Source organism: Siphateles boraxobius, unplaced genomic scaffold (genome assembly GCF_051911475.1).
Source record: "Siphateles boraxobius isolate OS27281-9 unplaced genomic scaffold, OSU_SipBor_1 86, whole genome shotgun sequence".
In the NCBI taxonomy this organism is placed as follows: Eukaryota; Metazoa; Chordata; class Actinopteri; order Cypriniformes; family Leuciscidae; genus Siphateles; species Siphateles boraxobius.
This window is the reverse complement of record NW_027509215.1, coordinates 7162118-7176746: the sequence shown is the minus strand read 5'-3', so window position 1 is coordinate 7176746 and position 14629 is coordinate 7162118. Positions and strand designations below refer to the sequence as shown.

The following is a 14629-nucleotide window of genomic DNA, read 5'->3' as shown; positions in this document are numbered from 1 at the left end:
CAATGCAAAAGAAAGAAAGTAGGAAAGGAATGTCTATATATCTTGACAATTTCATTTCATTTATCTATTGCATTTTTTCTCAATCGATTTGGCTCAATTCTCAAATGAGAATTTGTTTTTGCATGTGCAAAAGAGTAAGTACAACTGTCTACAATTTGCAAATTTGCACAATTACGTAAATGCACATGACTTGTTTATCAAAACTGATGAGTTGATTCTCAGTGAAATTGTCAAACTCTTCACAACTTCTAAACATTTGTTTATCGTGTGAGAGGTGTGTGGGTAATATAGTGCACTAGATTTGGTAGAGTAGTTTGCTTGGATATATATATATATATATATATATATATATATATATATATATATATATATATATATATATATATGGGTGGGACAAAAAGGTAAGAAAACTGAAAAAGTTCAAAGGGTCAAGGTCCTGTTGAGTTGCGTTAGTAGTGTGTTAAAACTCGCCGTTATGGTCCTTACTAACGGCGAGTTTCAACAAACTACTAACTCAACACTTAGTGTTGTGTAGGAAATGTCACAACACTTTGACACACACAAAACGCTTGACCAATCACAACACACTGGTCCAGCCAGCCAATTAGAGCACATTGCTAATTGCTTTTCAGAAGGAGGGGGTTCATAGAGACAGGAACTAAACTAACCGTTACTAACAGACTTGGAAGAGAGAAGCTGCAATAGTGTAAAATATGTGAATGATAATGTGGTTTTTTTTTTTACATTCAAGCATGAAAGCCTGTATAGGTAGATCCCAAAAACAAACTCCAACCCTAATAATCAAGATCTTCAGAGTAACTGCAGGTGAGTTTGATCAGACTTCGAGCTAAACACTAAAAACTCTGCAGATTTGAGGAACCAGTATCTGTAAACATTTGATCAAACGTTCCAGTAAATGTTGCTTAAGCACATTTAATATGATAAGGGAAAAACAATGTATCCTTTGTTGTACAACTGGAAAAGACCAGATCAGAACAAAACAAAAGTTACACAACCACACGGACCATGCAATAAACCAATCAAAGTTGCACGTATCATCTGAAACTTAGCCAAGAGCACACAATGATCAAATTGTGTCACTAGTTTCTTTGGCCTAAATCCAGCAAGGAATTTCCAATTCCTGACAAAGATTACTGGAACAAGACAGGCAGCATCACAGTATCACAGTATATAAGGGACACACAACACCGGTGTGTATGAACTACATTCAGCTCTGCTTCAGTCAAGGTACGTTTACAGCATTATATATACTGTATATAAGACTGCAATAAGTTAAATTCAGTTCATTTTAATTGTACTTTGAATTGAAGAATTCTATGAAAATATGAAAATAAGTATTGGACATTAACTAGCATAACTGTGTTTTAATAACTCTTTGACAGTCATATTGTTCTCTGATTAGTCTTGAATAAGAAATGAAAAGATAATTTAACAATAATTTTGAGAAAACTGTTACGTGCTGGTCATTTCTCACCCTAAAATCTAAATAACTGCGTTTTGCAACATATTTTCATGAAAACAACTATAATTCTCCTCAAGGTCTTAGTATCATAATGCAATAAATTGCAGTAGTTATGAGAATCATATGTAAAAATCAGCTAAATAAATTCCACAATTAAATACAACAAATGCTACCATGCTATGCAAATAGTTTACCTTTTGAATAAATGATCATAAAAATTCACAATGTAAAAACAATTCAAAATTAACCCAAAAATATGCATTTTATTGAATCAATAAATATATTGTTCCAATTAGGCCCTATAAAATAATATAAATACAATTCATAATAACTATATAATAATATCAAGTTTTAAACTTCATATTTTAATACATAGGAATATATCATTTGAACAACCTAAACTACGTGAATTTATTGCTCATTAAAATATGAGGGTGCGTTAAATGTTTCATAACTGTTGTCAAAGAATGAGCATGGCAGATACTTTAACACTGTTCTAATAACAAATATGATTGATTAGTAGATGGATTGGTTTTTTTTTATTATGACTATGACTTTTTCCAACAGAATGATGAAGGTTCTGCTGTTGGCTCTTGTCCTCACCCTGGTGTTGGCGAATGGTGGGTTTGCATGTTTAAAGCCAGAAGTCCAGTGTCTTAGCACAGCCGTAACTATGTCCTTTATCTAAGGATTCTGATTGTGCAAACCAATAATCTGTCATGTTTTTACTGCATTCATATTAAAGGCACACTTTGCAGGAATTCCGTTTCGGTCAAACAGCGCCCCCTAGAGTCGCTGTAGAGTTGTTACTTGTATTTAACGTTACGGTCGTAAATACCACTCACGCAGAGCGTATCTGCACTCACGGCTTCTGCACTTTATTATAATAAAGTAGCCTACCGCGTTTGATGGCTTATAACGTTTTTACATGATTGCAGCTAAATTACATGTAAATAGCCTACAGCATATAGGCCTACCGTAGCATTTGTGTTTTTTGAGTGTAATGTAAACATTACAAAATGCTAGATTACATCAATAAAGTTACACGTATGTCGCATTATTTCGTAACAATGTCCGTTATGAGTCGTTAGACATGATTATTGCAATTTATCATAATAGTTTATCATAATAGGGAACGGCCATTCAACCCGAAAAAAGTCATAACCATTCCAATAACTCCGAAGCTGTTCAGTTAAGCTAAAAAACTGCATAGTTCCCCTTTAAAAGCTAAATGTTTCCATCTTGATGCAATAGTTAGTGTCATATGTTTTGCAATAGTTCATAATTACTTGAACTCTGTTGTAGTCTCTGCCCTGAAATGTAACAACTGTGTCCCCCGCTCTGGAGGAAGATGTGTGACCACTAAGGAGACATGTGGCTTTAGACAAGACGCCTGTGTATCTGCCAGATTCACCATATATCCCTGTGAGTCTCTATCTTAAATTGTCACGAATGGATTTTGCACACAAATATAGAACGTTTAGAAAGGCAAAATATTTCAAGATGAACAAAGACACTTATTTACTTTTCAATTCTTTTACATTCCTCTAGATTCCAGCTTCCGGAGGTGCATTGGCATGGGAGATTGCTTGATTCTTCAATCCAGCCCCCATATTACAGCCAGATGTTGTCAGACAGACCTGTGCAACTAACTTTAAACACACATATTCAGTCTTAAAGGGAAACTACTCAAACTACTTACTAATGCAAGAACAACATACACTCTATAATTACAGGATGTTACACAACATGTAAATTTGAATTTGTGTGAATCTGTAGGCTACCATACTTCACATTTTTATATACAAGCCACCACACCCAAACATGATTGTTGCATGACTAAAATGTTGATTTAAAGACATGATTTTGTAAAAGGTTATTAACCATCATCCTTACTGTATCCTTAAGTTTTTTTTTTCACATGACAGATGCAAAATTAATAAATCATTCATAAATGACCATTTACTAGGTCATTCTGGCGTTGCATGTAAAATTAGAATACTGTATTCAATATAGAGCATAACTACTGTGAAAAGCAGTATTGTTGAGTAACACTCTTAAAATAAAGTTGGCCTCTATGGTTCTATGAAGAACCTTTTTCGTATTAATAAAAAGTTCTAAATAGTGTAAAAAAAAAGAGATTCTTTAGATTATAAAATGTTCTTTACACCAAGAAAAAAATTAAGAACTATTCACTGAAAGGTTCTTTAGGGAGCCAAAAATGGTTCTTCTGGCATCTCTGCACAAAAAAACAAAAAACTTTTGGAACCATTTACAGTGTTCAAGGTTTGGATTAAAACAAACTCGATTGCTCTTTTAATGCGGTTCATTTGAATAAGTGTGCCATCTGAACTCAAGCGTGTAAACCAGACATCTAAACGAACCAAATACAGGACGTGATGTCACAAGATGCACACGTAAAAAGGACGGTGTAGCACTTGTATACGACCCAGGCAGTTTTTCGCCCCTGTTGTTCCTGGTGCGTCCAGCATGGGGAGACTGTACATTGACACAAATCGAGGAGTGTTAAATAATCTGCTTAAGTTATTGTTGTTTAGCAATGATGCAACATTTAGTATTTAGAAATGATTAGCTAGAGAAAGCTAGGGTAGGTAGATATCAATCCATTTCTATATATCAATGGATGGGTCTATAATTTATTTCGAGAGACAAAAAGTTCATGACGGTCATATGTTGTTCTTTCTGGCTTAAACTTAACTAACCGTGTATGTTTAGCTGTCCCTAGTCTTATCTACTCACTTTTTTTTTTTAGTTTTCTTTTGTTGCCTGATGTCTTTAGCTTTCGTGAGATGGCCTCTTCTGGTAAGAACCTGTTTCTGGAGCAACATTACAGTAAATATTGGAATTTTTCACAGTCTATGGTGTGAACACACAAAATACACACATTTATAATAGGCATATATGTATGTAAATCCCCCACTCTAAGTAAAGAGTTGAACTGCACACTCACTCAAATATTTTGATTATTTCCAACGTCATACATGATAAAACCCACATTAAAAAAAATCCCATATGGTTTGAATGTAGACTTTGGTTTGAGTTGTTTCTTATAATGTATATGTAATTTATATCTTAATATACATTTTTCTTAAAATAGCTGATCTGGACTAAAATGTTGGGTATGTGTACTTAATGGGGGCTTTATCATACTCTGTCTGTACCAAGTTCGCTTTAACTTGCATCTCATAAAGGTGTGTATTTGCTTTAGCTACTTAAGGAAATAAAAATATCTCTCTCTCTAAACTTGTATAAACTATAAACACCCATCTCTTTTTTTAAATAAACGACTTACAGAGACATACATGTTTTTAAAGGGATAGTTCGCCCAAAAATGAAAATTCTGTCAGTATTTACTCACCCTCATGTTGTTCCAGCTGTGATCCAGCTCTCAGATTTAATCAAAAATATCTTAATTCAACACACACACACACACAGTGACAAGATCAAATTCAACATGGATGTCCTTTTATATTTTGTTAATGTTTCATTTTTTATCAGTGAGCAGGAGCACTTTGAAAGGAGGATAGAAAAACAGTTAAAGAACAGTGGCAAGCCATAGGGGAGTCATCTACGGGAGTCATCCTAATTCATAAATGGTGTTAATAAATCATTTTTTGTTTGTCTTTCTTCTAAATGGCCCTTGGAATTTTAGAAAAGGGATAAATTGAGTTTGTCTTCATAAAATGCTATGCAGGACACTGTTTTGTAGATGTTGACGACCAATAGAGAATAGTAAGCAGATATTTCATCGAGGATCCACATGATTACGGTAGGCTACTATGTCTAATGGGCTAAATATGGTTAATATCTAAATATAACTTTATATAAATTCACAACAACACATTTCCCTCATTCTCTTGTATAACCTGCGGTGAATATAACTATTCTACAGTAGATCATATATCATTACTTGTCATCTGATCCAACTATGTGTATTATTTTATTTTTTTTAATTCTCAAAAACAAATAGTCTTAGGCTGAGTGAAGAGAGGGAAGCCCGACTGAATATCTACAGATATTTTAATCTGTAGTGCAGATCGACTACACTGTAACATTTATATTTAAATGAATAAAAACCACAAAATTATTCAAAGTCTATGGATGGGACGGTTATTAATGTGTAAGTTTCGAGCGTCAATTGGCTTTATGCCCAGCTGCACTACTTCCTGAACTTCAGCCAGCTCCTTTGTTTCCTGTCTGCCATTATTGGACAAACTGATTCATCCAGGTGTGCCTGGCCTCAGTAACAATAATCAGGCACACCTGGATTAATCAGTTTGTCCAATAATGGCAGACAGGAAACAAAGGAGCTGGCTGAGGTTCAGGAAGTAGTGAAGCTTGTTATTTCACAGTATATCCCCCTACTGGACGCATCAGGAACAACAGGGGCGTAAAACTGCCAGGGCCGTATATCTACCGGCTCCAGGTCTGCAGCCTCCTCATATAGCACTCGCTGACGCTGTGTCTAAAAAAATCCAAAATCACATACTGTATGGTATGGTACTATATTTGATTTGAAACTTATATCACGACCGTTAAAAAATATGTTCTATACACTCTCAGGAAAAAAGGTACAAAAGCTGTCACTGGGACAGTACCCTTCAAAAGGGTTCTAACTTCTAATACCATTCATTTAGGTAGGCCTACTAATATGCACACTTTTGGTACCAATAATATGCAGCCTACCTTTGAGGGACTATGCACTCTTTAGGTACAAAGGTTTAGGCTACCTTTTGAAAAGGTACCGCCACAGTGACAGCTTTTGTACCTTTTTTTCTGAGTTTAGGCGTATGAATGTGTGTATGAATGAAATTCGGACATAGCATCTCGCCGGAAGTATGTCACCCAGCTACTTCTTTACAGTTTTATGAATACTACTATCAATTCGGATATATAGCCTACTACTCAGTTCACATATGCCTACTGTTTTTCACATATTATGTTACGGAACATCAGTCTCAGATATATGGTTAGTGGAAATATAGATGATAATAATAATAACAACAATAATAATTAATAATTAATTACATTTATATATTATATTTTACTGGTATTTAACTTTAAAAAAATATTAGTCATCCATATTAACCTTCTAACATTTAGTGAGGTTAGAAGGGGGATGAGAAAGCATTGGTCTTGTACATATGTACACTTGTCGTTAGCATAAAATTTAAAATGAATACCATAAGAACGAAAAATGTGACCAAGGGGTAGTCTGAATATATACTAAACAAAAGCGGACAAAATTATAAATTTAATTATAAAATTAATATAATTACGGATAAAATTCCCATCGCAAAAAAGTCATAAAAGCCGTTTTTTCCCCCTTTTTGTTTTGTATCTTTATGCTCCGTCTTATAAAATGACAGTGTGAACGCTAAGTGAATCAAGTAGGCTACCAAAGTAGCCTATAGTTTTCTTTTTTGGTCTGGACCAAAAGAACTGAACTGCACGTGTGAACAGCAGGGTCACACAGAACGCGTTTTGTAGGTCAGTTCAATGATCAGTTCCGTTCAATTACTGTGTAAAGATCATCAAATACGAAATTAGTTAAATTTAGTTATGAAGAAGCTCTGTAGAAAACAGTGATATCATTGTCAAGCTCATTCAGTCTCTTCCAATAGTATCAGTGCAGTCAAATCAATAATTTTGGGGAATATTATGTGCCCCTCACTAAGCAAGCCAAAGGTGACAGTGGCAAAGAACCCAAACTCTATCAGGTGACATGAATGGAGATGAATCCTTGGGAGAAACCAGACTCGTTAGAGGGACCAGTTTTCCTCTGGCCAACGAACCAATGTTAATTCCAGGCTGCATCACAAGTCAGATTGTGGATTGGGATCATATCATTCCTGAAACAAATGACTTTTATGAGCCGGTTATTTTAATTAATAGCTCAAAGGGACGAGTTTCCGGCATGAATCAGTTTGCCATATATAATTTAAGTAGAGAGATTTCTGTTAGACATACATATGTTAGATGCAGTACCCATGCAGCCCTTATTATAAAGTCAGCATTTTTTTTGGCCTAAAAATCCAACGAGTTTGTAATACTGTGTCGTAATAATAACAAAACTCAAGTCTATACATCACACTCTTGCCTTGTAGCTGAGGTCATCCAGTTATTCTATGCAAACCCACATTTCACATACTATAGACATTATACTTAGCCTACTATATACTGCAAATCTAGTAAATATAGCATGCATTGATTGGGTCACTAGAGCAGAGCCCTGCTCCTGGGGAACCATGTCCTCCAAAGAAAATACTCCAAACACCTGAACCAGCTAAAAGAGCTCTTCAGGATCCCTTTAAAATCACAAGCTGAAGCAGGTTCAAGGTTGGATATAAACTTTGCTGGGCAGTGGGTCTCTCCAAGAACAGGGTTGAAGACCTCAGAGTCAGAACCCCAAATAGAGAGACATTTAGAGCAGTATATATGGCCTCTGCCTCTAGAGGGCACTCCATGTTTCAAGATCAGTGTTTCCCAGTTTGGGCTTGTCTGCCTGGATGGTAACCCTCATTCTGTTAATCTTTAGCATTCGGTGACTCCACAATAACCCTGCCCTTGGTAGCAGCAAAAGCTTGTGCTAGCTTTCACAGAACAACAACTACCAGTTAGACAGTATTACAGTTCAATCAAATGACTTAAAGGGATAGTACGCCCAAAATTCTGTCATTAACACTCGCCCTCATATGACTTTCGTTCATCTTCAGAACACAAATGAAGATCTTTTTGATAAATTCTGAGAGCTTTCTGTCCCTTTATTGACAGCTACTCAACTTTGATGCTTTAAAAATTTCATTAAGAGTTCGCAAAAATAATCTATATTGAGCGGTTTAGTTCAAATTTTCTGAAGAGACTCGATTGCTTTAAAATATGATGAACAGATTGAATTTAGGCTTTTATTCTCACATAAACATTTATCAACTCACATTAGTTGTGGTAAACAGAAGCTCAAGCATGTTCGCTTGACGTGCGAGAACCAGTGAGGTTCATTCTCGTGTAACGCACCACGTTTGAGCCTCTGAAAGAGGTTTGTTCCTGTGTATGAAGCAGGTTAGGTTGAGCTTCTTTATGTTAATGTTCGCTGATCAATGTTAGTAAGAAATAAAAGCCTAAATTAAGTCTGTTCATATAAAGAGAAAGAAAGACATAAGGGTGAGTTATTAATGACAGAATTTAATTTTTTGTGTGAACTATCTCTTTAAATTAGTTAAAGGGTTAGTTCACCCAAAAATGAAAATTATGTCATTAATGCCTCACCCTCATGTCGTTCCAAGCCCGTAAGACCTCCGTTCATCTTCGGAACACAGTTTAAGATATTTTAGATTTAGTCCGAGAGCTTTTTGTCCCTCCATTGAAAATCTATGTGCGGTATACTGTCCTTGTCCAGAAAGGCAATAAAGACATCATCAAAGTAGTCCATGTGACCTCAGGGGGTTAGTTAGAATTTTTTGAAGCAACGAAAATACATTTTGTTCCAAAAATAACAAAAACGACGACTTTATTCAGCATTGTATTCTCTTCCGGTTCTGTTGTCAATCCGCTTTCATGAGTCCGTTGACGTAAGACGAGCTGACGTGTGTCTGGTGCGCCCGAGCTTCGTTTACAGTCTGAGGGAGACGCACGCTGTAAACAAAACAATCTTTTCAAACATGCCTAAGGATTTCGACACAGGGGAAGACTTGCATTTCTTTTTAACCACACATATTTATTTGAACCCGAATACACGGGCGCACCAGATAACACGTCAGCAGCCTCTTACGTAAGCAGCGTCACTGGCCTCGTGAACGCGGATTGACAACAGAACCGGAAGAGAATACAATGCTGAATAAAGTCATCGTTTTTGTTATTTTTGGAACAAAATGTATTTTCGATGCTTCAAAAAATTCTAACTAACCCCCTGAGGTCACGTGGACTACTTTGATGATGTCTTTATTGCATTTCTGGACAAGGACAGTATACCGCACATAGATTTTCAACGGAGGGACAAAAAGCTCTCGGACTGAATCTAAAATATCTTAAACTGTGTTCCGAAGATGAACGGAGGTCTTACGGGCTTGGAACGACATGAGGGTGAGTCATTAATGACATCATTTTCATTTTTGGGTGAACTAACCCTTTAACCTTCATTTTAGTTAGTAGTGTACTTTGTGATCTGAATTGGGTGCGTTAGATTGTGAGATTAGAGAAGTGGATGTTTTGTGGATGAATCAGAGAGATGAATTACTCTGCTCATGATGATGTATTTCCTAACAGCTTTTTTCTGAATGGATTTTTGTTCAAATAAGAAAAAAAAGACACACCCTCATAGCTTAATCCTGCTGACACATTTGAAAGTGTCACCTTCATTTTTTTCCCACTACAGACTTTATGAAGTCATAACTTATCAAAGCATTCACCTACTATATGCTATGAAATATAACCATTTGAATCAGAGAATGTAAAGTTTGTGTAATGTCACTCTTCTTACTCATTTCCTGACAAAGGTTGCTTTACTCAATACTCATTTAGTCTTGACGTCAAATCTATGTCATGCCCACCAGTAATTTTTTTTCTCTTTTAGGTCATAAATTGCGAAATAAACTCTGGGTACTCTTCATGTATCATGCAAAAAAATATTATTTCTTATTAAGAAGAAAGTGAGAGTGATACAAGTGTTGGAAACATTAAACTAGTACAGTTGCGTGAGAAAATCACAAGTCTGGGATGGCAAGCGTCAAAAAATAAAGTTTAACATCACAATACAAAAGTTTGACCACAGAATGATGCCATTGACCAATTAATATAGATGAATAAGTGATAACTATTAATTTAGTCAGACACTTGTGTAACTGTGAACTCGCTGAGTTCAAAAAACTGAATGGTTTTACTGGAAACCACATACAGTACTTTCAAAACTTTCCGCTGATCTGATGAACTTCTGCTGACTGTCTCATCAGTTACACATTGTGTTTGTGTAAAAAGAATGCAGCACATTTCAAAAAGTATCAAAGAACCTTTGAAAAATAAAAAAAAGCAGACATAATAAGAAAAAAAAGCCTAATTCACATACACATAACTATATGAAAGGATTCTGTGTTGACATGTTTCTATGAAAACAGGCAGATATGGGAGGCATATTAAAGAGAGAAACATTCTCATTCTATTTGACTGGACAAAAATATGGATACGCCCCTGAGGGAAGGATGATGTCATCAATTTTCTTGGTCCATTTTTCTTGAAGAGAAAGTGGATTTTAAATGTGTAAGTCTGATTAAATTAAAAAACTTAGTAGTTAGTAATTAAAAGACCTGCTAATTAACTTTGAGACGTGGACTAAAAAACTCAAAAGTCCCAATTTGATTTTATGATGTGTTAAAAATAAACTTGGTTAAATTGCTTTTGATAGAACGATTCACCCTGTGGATTGTGGATGGTCTTGTTGAATTATAATAATTTGACAGAATGCAATACATATTGCTTTGTTCTTTTTGCATAACACACTGTGGTAATACTTTAAAATAAATTAAAATTTATGCTGTTGTGTTGCCAGGAGGCCCAAATATGAATTCTTCTGTTAAAACCCTCAAAGTGGAACCTCTACTAAATGATTTACATGTCTCAAAGGTAACTGATAAAATTGAAATATTTATGGACAATCTTTTAATTGAACGACTCCAGAAAGACCACGCCAGAAAACTTCATAAAGCTAAGAAAACGTTGAAGAGGAAGAAGACATGGACCCATCTTCCCTTGGATGAGCTGATCTGACGAGGCAAGCAAATGATCAGGATCATCCGGCAGATGGAAAAACTACATAAAAGATTACTTAGTATTGTGAGGGGGTTTATGTCAGAGAGTCAATTTAAATGCCTAATTGTGAAATATCATGCTTGCAAGAGAGGCTTGAATCGCTAGAAGCATGATACAAGCCTGCTTTGCAACTAAAGCCCAATTTATACTTCTGCGTCGAACTTTTAAGGTGTTTGTGGTTTCCTTTGATCTCTCTGAATAGACTCAACGGTTCAACAGAAGGACATGCATGCATCTTGATAGTATAAGAAGAAAGAAGTCCGTGAGGAGGCGAGAGGCAGGATGTGGTTTTAACAACTGCATGCATGTGATGGAATGGTTAAATGTATATTAAGCTTTCTAGCGTAGGTGCAAAAGATTATATATATGTATATGTATATGTAGGCCTATATGTATATGTATATGTATATGTTTTTTTTTGTTGTTTTTTTACAAAATAGCTTTAACTGTGGAAAGTTCCAGGCCAGTTATTTTAAGGGATTGCTGCATTAGCTATTATTACAGCCAAACTCTGTCCCAATTAAAACATATAAAGGTTTTGTTTCCTGTTGTTCGGGGCCACAATTTGATCGAAGACCTACATGCATTTCTGTTATTTTTTCCTTTTTGAATTATTGTCTTTGTATTATTCTGAAACTTTTAAGTAACAATTTTGGTGATTCGAAAAACTTTCAAAACAAGTCTCAGAGTGATTTTCCCTAGAAGTATCTTTATTTTGTTGTAGTTTAGATATTAATACTAAGCAAACGCCCAGTGAAAAGGACCCAGGACTGAACTGGATCGGACACCGCCGAGGATAATAATGTTTTAACCAACAAACTTAAAAACACTATAGAAAACCAGATCTTTATGAAATGGTGTAGGCTATGGCTTGCACTTTCACTTCCTCTAAACTATTATTAGCGCAGAAAGGGAATTGATTGCTCTTGTGAGATATCCCAGTCCTTTCAAATAATTATTTAGAATAAATTGAAATATCAAGACTGGTAACAGTAGGTAAGCGTTCATATCCCAAATGTCGATTCATGAACTGATCCCTTTAATAAGACTTTGGGAGAGCTGTCCATTTAACAAGTTAAGGGGAGACTGGGGACAAGTACATTTTAACATTTTAGTTGATTCTAGAAAAAATAACTACCATTAAGAAATGTACATTGCAAAAGACTAGATCATAATCTTCAAAAAAAAAAAAAATATATATATATATATATATTATTATTATTAAATAATTATTAGATTCTGTCACTAATGTAAGCAAATGTATGACAATGAGAACTCCTTTATGAAATATTGATAGATAGATCGCTATTTAAAAACACGTCATTGCCGAGGGGGTGGGCGTCTGTCTCTGATGGGCGTATGAACTCGGTTTATATGTGCTAGTCTTAGTACTTAGTTCAGTTTTGCGCTTACTGCACTCATTTGAAGAACACTATCGGAATCCCGTGAAGAAAACCAGTTCACAAAAGTAAGGCGAAATCTTTTATTTCTTTTTGTTTAATGTAGGCTACTGTCAGTCGTGTTTGATCTGTGCAGAAGTATTAGTTGACTTTGCGTTGTCTTGCACGCCGTCCAGAACGAGCTGATGAAGTTCAAAGGTTTGAGGTTCTGAAGATCAAATTATCATTCATAATTAGTCAATAGAATCTGTTACTGCGTATGTTCATGTTTAAGTGAACCGTAGCACTTTCACGATGTCTTTGCAGTCTCGTTTGGGTGAGTGACTGATGTGTGAACTTTTGTGAACCGAGAAACTAAAACCACAGTTTGCCTAAAGCCACAGTTATTCTTTATTGATGTAGCCTATGAAATTGTCTAATATGCCTTAAGGATACAGTGCATAGATCACGTATTTGGACTGAAATCACTCATGTCTGAATGTAATTTCATTGTTTAGCAAAATATCAAGTCTTTGAGAAAAAAATATGAAGTGAAGTTCTGTGCAAAAGTCTATGCAGCATTTAAGAGCAGATAACTGTATCATGCAATGACATTCATACTACTTATGAGTGCAAATATTTTTTTGGATCAACATACATAGGATATCCTACTGTATGTTAGTGTTTGGCTAGAAACACAGTTAAAGCTACGCTAGACACTGCACGGTCCAGATGTTTTTGCTTATGGATTCCAGCTGTTTCTGATTTGATAGGGTGGGGAACTGAAGAAAAAGCTCTTCACATTGTTCAGATACTTCAGTTCACCAGAACCTGAGAACATCTGTATCTCTCCATCAATCTCCCCTGGTTCCTGCATTAATTAATGAGTTCGATTCTGATGGTTTAAAAGCCTTTCCTGCTGCTTTTCCTTTTTACATGTGTCTGTTTATTTTACTATCCCAATTTTTTGAGGCTGCTGCTTCCAGGATTTTTTTTCTTGGCCATCCATTTGAACGAGGATTTTGTGTATTCCACATAACTGGTCAGTGTGATTATCATGTGCTCTTCTCCTCATGACTCCACCGACGGCTGTAAACATGAACTTTTATGTGTTTAGCATCTATCTCAGTTATCATTGACTAACTTTTATTTAGTTGAAGAAAATCATGAAAATCATGACAGAATTATTATTTATTTTCTGTAAACTTTTCCATTCATATACATGTGTTCGTTGTGCTTTATTTCTTTTTAAATATTTATAAATTTGATTGTATAGCAAAAGTCTCTGGTAAGATCTTCTCCCCTCAAACTAAACTTCTGTTGGGTGGATATTCTGAATGTTCTGTTTAGTCCCTCATAAACGAAACAGAGAGCCAAGAGACATTTTTAAAGCTTCTGGAAAGGAAAGTAATTTTATTGCTGCAGTTTTGGAGTGTTTGAGTCTTATCTGACCTAACCATTCCTTCCCTATTGCATTCCAATAATAACGGTCTGGTTTTGACGGCCAAAATCAACACTTACGCACACACGAACAGATGTGAACCACAGTGGTGCAAATAAAGAGGTAGAATCCAAATAAATCTGTTTTGGCTGGTTGCCAAGGTGTTGCTATGTGGTTGATAGGGTAACCATTACCACTCAGCAAGCTAAGGTGTTCTGATTGGTTGCAAGGTGATTCACATTCAGAAGTAATGTTTTCATAACTTAATGGGAATGTTTGCAAAAGATTCTTAGAACAAGTTTTTGTTAGCTGTGATGAACTAGAACATTAACTTATCTCAAACATATATTTGCTGTGATGTAAGAACAGCATGCCGAGTCGTGTTCTTTCTCAACCGCTGATAAACCCAGTCATTCTTTCTGCATCATGGGAATGATGAAAGTTTGAAAAATAGAGGAATAGAGGTGTGTCACATGATGACTTCATTAGGTGTGTGAACTTATGCCT

General features: G+C 35.5%; 1 protein-coding gene and 1 long non-coding RNA gene across 2 annotated transcripts in view; both read left to right on the top strand.

The window, feature by feature from the left end:
• Nucleotides 1–1145: 1145 nt before the first annotated feature.
• LOC143731385 (uncharacterized) lies at nt 1146–4754 on the top strand. The gene is made up of 4 exons (XR_013200757.1): nt 1146–1248; nt 2051–2103; nt 2789–2908; nt 3035–4754. It is a non-coding gene; the product is annotated as an uncharacterized LOC143731385 (long non-coding RNA).
• A 7873-nt stretch (nt 4755–12627) lies between these two features.
• Nucleotides 12628–14629, top strand: part of tgm1l1 (transglutaminase 1 like 1) — a 28222-nt gene continuing 26220 nt past the window's right edge. The window contains exon 1 of the mRNA XM_077222123.1: nt 12628–12770. The gene's annotated coding sequence lies outside the window, so the exon portion shown is untranslated. The remainder of the gene's footprint in view (nt 12771–14629) is intronic.